Below are 13187 nucleotides of genomic sequence, written 5' to 3' on the forward strand. Positions count from 1 at the left end.
AAGCCCATGCCCCAGAACTACTGAGCCCATGTGCTGCACCTAATGAAGCCTGAGTGTCTCGAGCCTGTGCTCTGCAACAAGAGAAGCTGCTGCAAGGAGAAGCCTGAGCACTGCAATTAGAGAAAGCCCATGCAAAGCAACAAAGACCCAGTGCAGTCAAATATAAAAAATAATAAATAAAATTTAAAAATTTTTTTAAGCACTCAGATTTTTTCAGTCTATCCTGTCTCTACTTGAACTGTTGGGAAAGTTTGATAACAAGGAGCCAAGTAAACTTTCTGCTGATAAGAACTTTTATTCTTAAATTCTTTTTCATTAAGCCATCTTAATATTTCAACATAACATATTAGGAGCAAATTTAAAACAGATTCTGACCTAACTTCTTCACAAGTTAAAATCCTCCGATGTTACTTAGTTTTAGGGGGAAATGGTTAGTAAATGTTTTCACCCACATAGTTAAAAGCATGAGGTCATGCTCTTATGTGAAGATTCCACATTCTGTGGATTTGCAGTATATGAAGAGAAATGTAAGAAAATATATGAAAATCACAAAGTGTTAGATAACAAGAAAAAGACTAAATAATTAACACTCAACAGGGCTTCCTGGATAGCTCAGTTGGTAAAGAATCTGCCTACAACGCAGGGGACCCTGGTTCAATTCCTGGGTCGGGAAGATCCCCTGGAGAAGGGATAGGCTACCCACTCCAGTATTGTTGGGCTTCCCTTGTGGCTCAAGGAGTAAAGAATCCACCCTCAATGCGGGATTTGATCCCCTGGAGAAGGGATAGGCTACCCACTCCAGTATTGTTGGGCTTCCCTTGTGGCTCAAGGAGTAAAGAATCCACCCGCAATGCGGGATTTGATCCCCAAGTTGGGAAGATCCCCTGGAGAAGGGAATAGTCCGTGGGGTCGCAAAGAGTCAGACATGACTGAGCGACTTTCACTTTCACTTTGATGTTACCATTTATAACAAGACTAAGAGTTTATTAAAAGTGATCACTTATGTCAGATATTTAAAAACAGAAAGGCAGAAATCATGGTAAAAGTTAAAGTGCCATCTGGGAGGACTTATTCTAGTTACAATAAATTAATCCCTATCACTAGTTCCTATATGCACTGTGAACAGTGATTATTGTTTAAGGTCACTGATGACTGGAATGAACTACAAACAAAGGTAATTAGGCTGTTAGAGCCACGGTTTGCTGCTGTTATTTGGGGAGAAGCAGAAAGCACCAGGACTTTCCTGGTAACTCAGTCGGTAAAGAATTCACTGCCAACGCAGGAGACCAGGGTTTGATCTCTGGGTTGGAAAGATCCCCTGGAGAAGGGAATTGCAACCCACTCCAATATTCTTGCCTGGAAAATTCCATGGACAGAGGAGTCTGGCCGGCTATAGTCTATAGTGTTGCAAAGAGTCAGATGCTACTGAGCAACTAAGACACACATTTAATATGTATATATATGTATACATATATATATATACATATAACTGAATCACTTTGCTGTGTACATGTAACTTTGTAAATCAATTATGCTTCAGTTAGTAAAAAAAAGAACACAGTAAAGAGATGGGTTTGAGCATAATGATGATCAGTTCAGTTTTGAACTATTTGAATTAAAATTTTGTTAAACCCAATTTATGAGAGTCTTTGAAAATCAGGTTCAAAAGATTTAACTTTGATACTGTAATTAGACAAGGACAATTGAGCAAAATTATGGAATTATAAAGATGGTATTAAAATATAATTGATTGCATATCCATGTATCACTTTTAAGAAAAAAATAGATTAAGAGAAATCTATCTTTGAGAAACTAATGATATAATCATGGTGATAGCAACAGAAAAATTTAGGAAGAGACCACAGAAGGCAGATTTGACATCATGTCATGTAAGGAAGACAGAGTCTGGGACCTATGTAACATCTCTACCTGAGTAAGAAGAAGGCCATTTCTCCAGGTAAAGCAAGTCCTTCAGGTAGAAAGTTTGGCAAGTGGACCTAATTGGCGGGGTTGGGGGCAGGGGCGGGCGGTGGGGAGGTGCGTGCATGTGTAGTCACTCAGCCGTGTCAGACTCTTTGCAACTCCATGGACTGTAGCCCACCAGGCTCCTCTGTCCGTGAAATTCTCCAGGCAAGAATACTAGCGTGGGTTACTACGCCCTCCTCCAGGGCATCTTCCTGACCCGGATGTGGAACCTGTGTCTTCTGCATTGCAGGCGGATTCTTTACCACTGAGCCATCATGGTAGCCCTAATAGGGTGGGGGAGGGCTTCATGACAATTATAAGACACCCCTCCACAGCTCCATGTTGGAGCTCAACACCTAGCATAGAGCCTGAAATTCAGGCTGAAATTTCAGGCTCTACTCACCTGTTTGACCTAACTACCCTTTGCAGAGCAGGTGTTGGTGCTGGAGTGAGGGTAGGTAAGCCTGGAGGCATTTGATGAAATAAGAGAAGAGGAAGGGAGCCAAGTTTTGTTTTTAAGTAGATAAAAGGAACTTCCCTGGTGGTTCAGACAGTAAAGAATCTGCCTGCAGTGCAGGACACCAGAGTTTGATCCCTGCTTTAGGAAGATCCCCTGGAGAAGGAAATGGCTACCCACTCCAGTATTCTTTCCTGGAGAAGTCCATGGACAGAGGAGCCTTAGAAGGCTACAGTCCATCAGGTTGCAGAGTTGGACATGACTGAGCTACTAACACTTACTTACTTAGATAAAAGACACTCTTGGGGAAGGAAGATTAGACTTTTTCAATTGGGTTTACTGGATGTAATCATGACCAGCAGACCACTATTTTGAAATAGCAGGTAAACATTTTAAGTAAATAAAACTGCTCAGAAGCACGACTACATTTCGTGAGAGACAGAGAACTCAGTCATCGGAAGTAATAAAATGGACTCTGGATACCTAATTGATAAATATTTTATAGAGGAATTCTTCAAGAAAATTCTTTCAAGCCTGTGATTTGATGATTACTTGGGTGTTATGACCAATAAATCTGTGACCACAGAGGAGAGCTAACTGGCTGGAATGGGGGAAACCGACCTTGGTTTGGCCCTTGTAAGAGGAATATTTTCTCAAATACAAAGATTTGGAGAAGAAATAGAAGAGCCCCTTCCCTCACTCCCCAGTTAGTTTGTTCATATTTGTATAGCTACATAATGTTTGTTACAGTTGACTATAATTTAACCGATCAGCTTCATCCTGAAAGTCCTGGATTGGATTGATGGATTATTCTAGTAGAAGCTGGTGTGGATGAAATCTGGATTTGGCTTTGGTTAGATTATGTGTCTGCATCCCCAGACTTTCTAATGTAGATAACTGGATAGCTAATTTTTTTTTTTTTGCTTTCTGTTTCTGCATTCAGTTGCTTTTGATTTGGTATATCTCACATCTAGAACATTAATTTTATTTCAAAAGGGAGGTCTTCATTATGATCCAGGTGTAAATAAGTATATAGGTATCATGTATTTGTATTTAACTGAAATAAGAAAGTAAGAATAATAAGTATCAAAGATCTAGTTTTCATTGACTATTAAATTAATTGACAGACTAACTTAGGGGAAATTAACTGATTTTGGGAAAAAAGTATAAGCTAATAAAAATCGAGTTTGGGGACTTTCCTAGCAGTTTGGTGGTTAAGATTCCATGCTTCCACTGCAGGGGCCAAGAGTTTGATCCCTGGTCAGGGAAATAAGATCCCACTTGCCAAACAGTACGGCCAAAAAGAAAGAAAAACTAAAAAAATTTAGTTCTGTTCAGACTTCAGCAGTAAAGAAAGTTGAAAGAAAATAGGGAAAGGAACACAACTCACTAAGAAGGAAAATGAGGAATCTGAACCAGCAGGTTAGTTTCACAGCTAATGTTTCTGTCATTTTAAAGGATAAATAGAAGGTCAGGAAGACAAATACCCAGTTTCCTGATTCAGGGGGTTACTGCACATCTTGGAACATAGTCTACCTTCCAAATAACAGTTCTCACTGGAGATTAGAAACAGGTTCTAACAGATCATTGTGTCTAAAAGTTAATAGTTTCGGTAGAGTGGAACATTGGGTCTAGTAGTTACGTAAACCAATACTTGGATGGCATCACGGTGCCCAGCTAGTATGTCAAACATTATCCTGGTGTTTCTGTGAAGGTGATTTGGATGAGATTAATACTTAAACTGGTGGACTCTGAGTAAAGCCGCCTGCCCTCCCTGATGTAGGTAGGCCTCATCTATTTAGTTGAAGACCTCAATAGAACAAAAAGATCAGCCCACCCAGAGTAAGACAGAATTCTCCAGCCTGCTGGCTTTCAGATTGGAAAAGTAGCACTGGCTACAGTGAGTCAACAGCATACCTGTGTACCTGCAGAGTTTGAATTTTCCACCCACTATTGTACAAGTTGATTATAATAAATCTCTTCATATATATTTAAATATATTTATATGTGTATCCATATTTATATACACACATCCTACTGGTTCTATTTTTCTGCAGAATACTGACTAATACACAGGTCATACTTATTTCATGAGGGTGGGCAGAACACTGTGCCATTCTTTCGCTCACCTTGGCTCCAGGGCATAAATCCTCTCCATTCTCTTCTTGGTCTCAGTTAAACTCCTCAAGTGATTCAATATGCACAATCCTAAAATTTATTCCTAGCTGAAGCTGAAACTCCAGGACTTTGGCCATGTGATGTGAAAAGCCAACTCATTGAAAAAGACTCTGATGTTGGGAAGGCTTGAAGGCAAAGGGAGAAAGGGGTAGCAGAGGTAAGATGGTTAGATAGCATCGCCAACTCAATGGACACGAATTTGATAGTGACGATGATCACTATCATCACCAGTAGACAGTGAAAGACAGGGGAGCCTGGTGTGCTGTAGTCCATGGGGTCACAGAGTCAGACACGACTTAGTGATTGAACAATGACAAGAACAAAAATTCAGTATGACTGGTGTCCTTATAAAAAGTGGAAATTTGGAGAGATGTACACAGTGGAACACCATGTGAAGATGGAGACAGAAATCAGAGTGATGCTTCTCCAAGCCAAGGAATGTATGAGGTTGCCAGCAAACCACCAGAAGTCAGGTGAGAGGCATGACACATAATTCAATGCCTTTGGAAGGAACCAACTAGACTGACACTTTCTGATTCCTGGCTTCCAGAGCTGTGAGACAACACATTTCTGTGCGTCACCCAGTCTATGGTGCTTTTTGGAGGCAACCCTGGCAAACTAATATAAGATTGCAGGAAAAAAGACACATATACAAAGGATAGTTGACATTGACATTGACTTTTCATTTCAAATATTCATGGATCTCAAGGATATACTGAATCTCCTCTATTTCTCAATTTTGGTATAGGTACTCAAACAGGACATTTTGAACAGCATCTGCCCTATTATGGCCAATACTCTAAAGGATAGTTCCATCTGAGTAACTTTTTATTCTGATACGTTCTTAATTTTTGTTGAGATTCATGTGATACAGGAAGCATGGGCAAGTCAATTGAACAATGAGTCTCTGGGAGAAGCTAAAAGAAAACTGAAAAGCAGATTCACATATAAAGAGAATAGATTTTGAGTAAGAAAGATATTGGGGCTTACCTGGTGACTCAGTGGTAAAGAATCCACCCACCAGAACAAGAGATGTGGGTTTAATCTCTGGGTTGGGAAGATCCCTTGGAGAAGGAAATGGTAACTCACTCCAGGGTTCTTGCTTGGGAAATCCCATGGACAAAAGAGCCTGGAAGGCCACAGTCCATGAAGTCGCAAGAGTTGGACATGACTTACTGATTAAACCATCATCACCAAGAAAGATACAAGTTCTAACACCTGTACTGTAGCTTTGGGCAAATTAGTCACCAAACTTTGTTACTCGGGATGTTTTCTTTCACTAATCTCATCTCTAGTTTTGCTGCCGTGTATCTTCTGAGAAATCCTTAACCCACTCTGCTGGCCCTATAAATTGTGGATCTCCACTTGAGATTATTCACCTGTGTTTTCTTCTCTAGATGATGTCTTATGTTGCAAACCTGTCTTCACCTTGCTCATATGCAAACCCCTGTTCTGACCAGAATCTATTTTCCACAGAGATAAAATAGTTTCAGGGAAACCTATGAGCTCCTTGTGGGCAGAAAACATGTCCTGTGGTTTCATTCTCACTGCTTACCTTGCACGGTATCTGGCACCCTACAGGTCCTTGATGATTACCTGCTGAATGACTATTCATCTGAACTTGGACATGAGGGGTTCATGTGTCAAATCTCGAGTAATTTTATTTTTCTCATTTCAGTGTTCTTCATTTGTTTCATTTGAAGAGACCCTACTTACCCATCAAGACTGAACCCCTATCTCACCCTTCCTGGGAGGACTTGCACAGGTCCCTGATGAAACAAATTATTCATTGCTTCATGCTCACCAAGCACTTTGGCTATCTACTCTCATCATCTTCTCCTTGGGTAGACTATGATCTCCTATTCATCACTGGATTTCAATAATTGTTGAACACTTTCTTCAACAATCGAGTTGAATGGGAAGGGAAGCTATATTTAATTATTCCTATGACTTTCGGTTTCAGATTGTTTTAAGGAGAAGCTGATTTAAATAAACTTGAAGCACAGTAAGTAAAATAGGCAATGTGCAATAATTAGGGCATGCAGGGGATGAAGAGATAGACTAGGTTTGATTGGTGGTTTTGCAGTTTAAGGGTGTATGTATAGAGACCAGCTTTTCCCTTTCTTGGCTGCCTCCGGTTTCTGCCTGGTACCAGCAGGAAAGCCACTAGAGATGGCAGCACATTCCATAAAAGTTAGCAAATTAAAAATCATGCTCTAACTTTAGAGACATCCATTGATGATGGAATTCCAGGCCGCATGGCCGACTTACGGCAGATATTTATAACTTTTCAAAACACACTTGGAAGCCTCTGAGTGGAATGGTCCTGCTGAGACAAGTCCATGGGCCTTCCTTATGTAACTCATTAAAGGAAATATGTGAGTAACCAGAGCTGCAGTGGAAGGCAGAGGGGTAAATAAGGACCAGCTTCAGAATCAAATTGGTTATCTTGAAAATCTGTCACTTCACCCTTGCAATACCTCATAACTTTCGGTTATTCGTAAATTTAATTATCATGCTTTTGATTCCACTTCTCAATCCAAAGATTGAGGTGTTTTTAAAAAGACTGAACTTTAGTTTCCTAAGTCTTTTTGGAGATATTTAACCTTTTCCTTTTCAGCATCTCTAAGAAATGTTTCATTGATCATATATGGTCTTAAACCATCATGGAATCTGCAGGCATTTTTTTCCCTTTTCACTCCTTATTTTATATTTTAATACCCTAGTGGTAAAGAATCCATCTGCCAATACGGGAGACATAAGAGACACGGGTTCTATCCCTGGGTTGGGAAGATCTCCTGCAGAAGGAAATGGCAGCCCGCTCCAGTATTCTTTCTTGCCTAGGAAATCTCATGGACAGAGGAGCCTGGCAGGCTATAGTCCATGGGGTTGCAAAGAGTTGAACACAAGTGACTTAGCAAGCCCGCATGCACCCATTTTCTAGTTTCTACTCTGAAACGTTGAACAAAACTAGACTCAAGAATTGGTGGATACAGTTTTTCCAAGGATCACTGTCAAGAATTTCATTTTTAAAAAAAAATTTATTTATTGATATTTATTTTGGCTGCATTGGATCTTAGTTGTGGTTAGTGAGACTTCTTAGCTGGGTATGTGGGATCTAGCTCCCCCATGAGAGATGGAACCTGAGCCCCCTGCATTGAGAGCAGGAAGTCTTACCCACTGGACCACCAGAGAAGTCCCCAGGAGTTCCATTGTTAATAGAAAGACCCCTAAACTCCTCCTTCACTGTGGGGTTGAAAAGAGAAAGTAAACATTGTTGAGGAAAAAAGGATTTAGCCTTGGAAAAATTTTGTTTCTCCCCGTATGTCTGGTTTGACCTCGGGAAAAGGAGTAAATGTTATTGTTTTCAGACGTCAAGTAATCTGTGGGTTTTGAATTTTCTACCAGTGACCTATCCATGTGTGGAATCAACATATGCAGGAAAGGGAAGAATAGGAGACTGAATATTTAATTTTTTAAAATAAAACTGATGAGACAGCAAATGATATTCAATCCTATTAAAGAGACTAAGCACAGACCTTAACAAAAAAAATCCTTACATTCCTTGCATTGGGATTGTGTGATATGGTTCCACAATTCAGGGAGATTGGAAATTACAGAGCATCTGCAATGAAATTGGTTTTCTGTGGAAAACTGATGAATCACTTACTGCCAATGACTAGAAGGAAAAGCACTTGTTTATGCCCTTATGTAATGAATTTTTATGAGGTGAAGTTTGCTGTTTATAAAAAATACACTTTAAGCTGCTGTAGATGTAAAATAATAGAATTCAAAATTCGGAGCAATGCATTACTGCAAAGACAGTCACTAGCAGAATATTATCTGCTTGCAAAACACCAAAACAGGGCTATTACTTCTATAATGGAATTAAAAAAAAAAAATCTCATCTACCCAGTTGGATTCTAGAAGAAAAAGTATTTAAAGAGATATAGCTGAAATCGACAGCTCCAAAATTGCATGCATTTTCAAAGAAAAGTTATTAATTCTCTTATTGTGCTCCTGAATTCCAACTGTTTTCCCTCAAAACAAGAATACTGCAGATTATTTTAAATTAAAAATGGTACTCCTAAAATTCACCACAAAGACAAACTGGGGGTGCTGGCTTCTCTATGGTGTTATAGAAATGCATGTAGAAATCTTCTCACAATAATACCATTAGTTGTTCAGCTCCATGCTTGTGAAAAGCTTCATCATCAAACCCCCAAGTCTCTTGCCTTCTTCAAATACTGAGCATTTGCAATGTGCCAGTCACTATTTTTGGCTGCAGTGTCACAAAACAATGAGCAAGATACAGTCTCTCTCTTCACAGCCTATTTTGACGTTTGAGAGAGTCATCTGAAATTGAAGACTATTCTGGTCTCTCTGAGAAGCGGCACTAAGAAATATTGCATACAATATTAGGTGGGGGCTTTCTCGGTGGCTCAGATGGTAAATAACCTGCCCACAGTGCAAGAGATCTGGGTTCAATCCCTGGTTTCAGAGATCCCCTGGAGGAGGACATAGCAACCCACTCCAGTATTCTTGCCTGGAAAATCCCATGGACAGAGGAGCCTGGTGGGCTACAGTCCATGGGGGTCTCAAAGAGTTGGACATGACTGAGTGACTTCCACTTCTTGCTCTCAAAGAATTTATCTGCCTTTTGTATTTGGTCTGGAGCTAAGCATTTTTAAAGCAATTAACTATAATTTCCACAAGTGGAAAACAATTGTATTTTAGAATTTTGTTGACTAAAAAGGTACTCTTACAAATTGTTAGGGGTTTGAAAGAAAAGAGGCTGTTAGGAAAAGATGCTATTTCCTGAGTGCTTAAGGAATATGTTTACCAGGGAACCATCCTTGACACCTTACAAGACAGTAAAGCCTCTGGGTCCGCTAATTCAGGACTGTGACTATTTAGATAAAGTATCAGCTGCAGTTCATTTGTATTATTGGCAACCAGATCATAAAAATATCTTAGAAATGTCAGGATTTCTGTGTCCACATTTGGAAGGAATACAAAATCCTGGGTCAGACTCTGTCTTGACTCTTAGTTGAGGATATATGGTCATCTTCCAGGCTTAGGTGAATTGCTAATATATTTATGTCATTTGTTTTGATCTGCTGTACTAGTTCTAGATATTTTAAAGTAACTAAACCACTTTCATTTACGTTATATGAATTTATAAGTATCATACAAATACTTTTGGAAAGGGGTGTGGGGAACTTTTTACCTTTTTGTTGCCTACATATTTCTAAGTGGTTGAAAAAAATGTATATGCTATGAGTCAGAGATTTAATATGTAATTTAAGATGCATGAAATAATTCAGACTATTTTAAGAGTTGTGGGCGGTTGGCCATAAAAAAAAAGACTTTATTTATTGTAATGCAAAAATAGGTACTCTAAGGTTTTTAGAATCTTATATCTCCTAAATTCATATTGTTCAAGGATTTGTTTACAAGCTGTGCAGATGTTTACCTTTGAACTGAACTGAAGCAAAGCTGGCCAGGAGATTTTAAAGAAATAAGTAACTTGTTTTGGTGTGATTAAAAACTATTACATGCTCCTTGTAGAAAATACACGAATACAGAAAAGAATTTTTTAAAAAAGGAAAACTGAATTATTTAGACACTGATTGTAAGATATACATGCATGTTTATCTCAAAGTTGAGATCGCATTGTACTTTATATCCTCCTTCTTTCATTTTAATAGTATACTGTAAACATGTTCCCATTATAAAATTATTTGTGTATATTTTTACATAAACTTTTTTCCATGGTATTTATAACACTGACTTATTAAACAGCTATACCATTTTACTCATTTCCTTATTTTTGAACATTTGTATTATTATTATGAATACTCCTATATTGAACATCATTTCAATAAATCTACATCTAAAATCTTATTGTTTCCTTGAGACAAATTCTTAAGGTCAATCATATAAACATATCCACATCCATCTGATTTTAAATTCAGCTTTACTTCAATAGATTTATGTTTTATTGGTTTGGGGATTTCAGCAGTGGCATGACCCAAAACCTGTTAATGTGAAGTTACTTCACTGCTAATGAGAAGGAAAGAGTACTACCCACTGAATACTGTACACTTGGATTTCCTGGCTTCAGGAGTGACTTGGTTTAACCTCATTTGACTTGTTTTAATTGCCAGAATAACAATTCGAATACAGGTTTGTATGAAGGCCCAAAATGGTGCTTCCTTGATTTTTTTTAAAAATATCAAGAAAAAATAAGAGATGACCTGCAAACATAAAGGCCTATTCTGTCTTGTTACATGATTTATATACTCTTTGAAGGAAAAAAAAAAAAAAAACACTCGAAATATTTGCCAACTTACTGGTGGCGATGAATATAAATTTACTCTTCACACTAATTTTAGCTGCAGAGAACCATGGAGCATCAGTTCTATAGACAATATGGCCTATTGGCTTGGCTAAAAATCTGTTTGGAATTGTTCTGTTGCTGAAAATGTCTTTTCTTAATAGAGTAACGCTTCACTTAGGGTGTGCTGTTAGGAAAAACAGCTTTTTAAAAAGGAAATGTTTCAAATGAATCAAGTTTTTGCTTTGAGTACCAACACATTTTGAAGGCTTCCTCAAATAAAACAATGCTAATGTCACTGCCTCCTTAATCAAATGATATAGATCATATGGTAGTTTTTATTGATGATCCAAGGTCATTTTTAAGCCACAATTTTGCCATTGTTGTCATTTAGTCTCTAAGTCCATGTCCTGCTCTTTTGTAACCCCATGGACTGCAGCCCGCCAGGCTCCTCTGTCCATGGGATTTCCCAGGCATGCATACTGGAGGGGGTTGCCATTTCTTTTTCCATGGGATCTTTGCACCCAGGGATCAAACCTGCATGTCCTGCATTGGCAAGCAGGTTCTTCATCGCTGAGTCACGTGGGAAGCTCCAAGCCAAAATTATTATTCAGTTAGTTATTCTTCAAAGTCCATGGGTCCCTATTCTAAATACTAGCAGATTAGTTTTTAAGTTTTTTCCCATTGATATCAACATTTTTATTATTTCTTGTTATTGTAGACAGGCTTGTGTTTTACCAGTGTCCTCTGTCTCACATCTCTTAGTTTTCACCTGTTGGTGAAAGTTCACAGAAATCTAGTTAAAAGAAAGCAGCATCTAAATGGAGATTCAGGGAACCACCCCCTATTTTAGTTTCTTACGGCTTTGCTGGTTTCCATGTCTGTGACCATTTCAGAGAGTCATGCTGTTAATGTACCACAAGCCTAATAGAAATTGTAACAATTGTGGCTTGTTATTTGCTGTAGCCTTCGAACTGGTTTTCTTGCTTTTACTCATAACTCTACACACATCAGTTTTTGTGATCCTTTAAAAGAATGTGTTTGATGCCATTTCTTGGTTTAAAGTCTTCCAGCGGTTTCCTCATACTTAGAATGTGTGTGTGAAAGTCACTCAGTTGTGTCTGACTCTTCATGATCCCACAGACTGTAGCCCGCTAGGCTCCTCTGTCTATGTAATTCTGCAGGCAAGAATATTGGTATGAGTTGCCATTCCCTTCTTCAGGTGGTCTTCCCAAACCAGGGATAGAACCCAGGCCTCCCATATTGCAGGCAGATCCTTTACTGTCTGAGCCACCAGAAAAACCACACTTGGAATAAATTCAGGTACTTTTTCACCGTGGCCTGCATGGGCTGGCCTGGCATCCCCCTGTCTCATTGCCTCATATCCCAGTCTTGTTCGCTCTGATTTCTTGCTTTCTCAGAACAGGTGATGGATGCTCATCTGAGACCTGGGACACTTGCCATTTTCTTATCCTGGCATCCCTCCTCTGCTTGGCTTTCTCTTTTCATTCAGATCTTTTTAAACTTCAGCTTCTCAGAGAGGACTTCCAGGAGCATGTAATTCAATACAGCATCCCTTGTCACTCTCCATTCTCTTAGTCTATTTTATTTTTCTCAAAGTATTCTAACATCTGAAACGATCTTACAACATTTGTTTATTGTCTATCACCCCTTCAAGAAGGTAAACTCCATGAAAGCCAGGGTTTTGTTTTATTCACGAATGCATCTCTGAGTACCGAAGAATGCCTATAGGGCCTCGAGAAATAATTTTTGAAAGAATGATACGCTATTTAATTCCCCATTACAGTCTTAGTGGAGTTGCTCAGTTTTGTCTGACTCTGTGACCCCAGGGACTAGAGCCCACCAGTCTCCTCTGTCCATGGGATTTTCCAGACAAGAGTACTGGAGTGGATTGCCATTGCCTTCTCCAGAGGATCTTCCCCACCCAGGGATCGAACCCACATCTCCCGCATTTCAGGCAGACGCTTTACTGTCTGAGCCACCAGGGAAGCCTCAGTTACAGGCTTAAGAGGTCAACATTACTAAATGTCCATTTCATAGGTTGGGCAAATTGAAACTCAGGAAAGTTAAATAAACTTGTTCAAACCCCACGGACACTAAGTATTGAAGGCAGGGGAGCTGGGAATGAGGGAACAGGTCATGGCTTGTGTTCACCTGGACTGATGTCTTTTAGACATGGTCACTGAAGCCACTTGGACACACTAAACACACAAGGAGCAAACCTGA

Source organism: Ovis aries, chromosome 9 (assembly GCF_016772045.2).
Source record: "Ovis aries strain OAR_USU_Benz2616 breed Rambouillet chromosome 9, ARS-UI_Ramb_v3.0, whole genome shotgun sequence".
Lineage (NCBI taxonomy): Eukaryota > Metazoa > Chordata > Mammalia > Artiodactyla > Bovidae > Ovis > Ovis aries.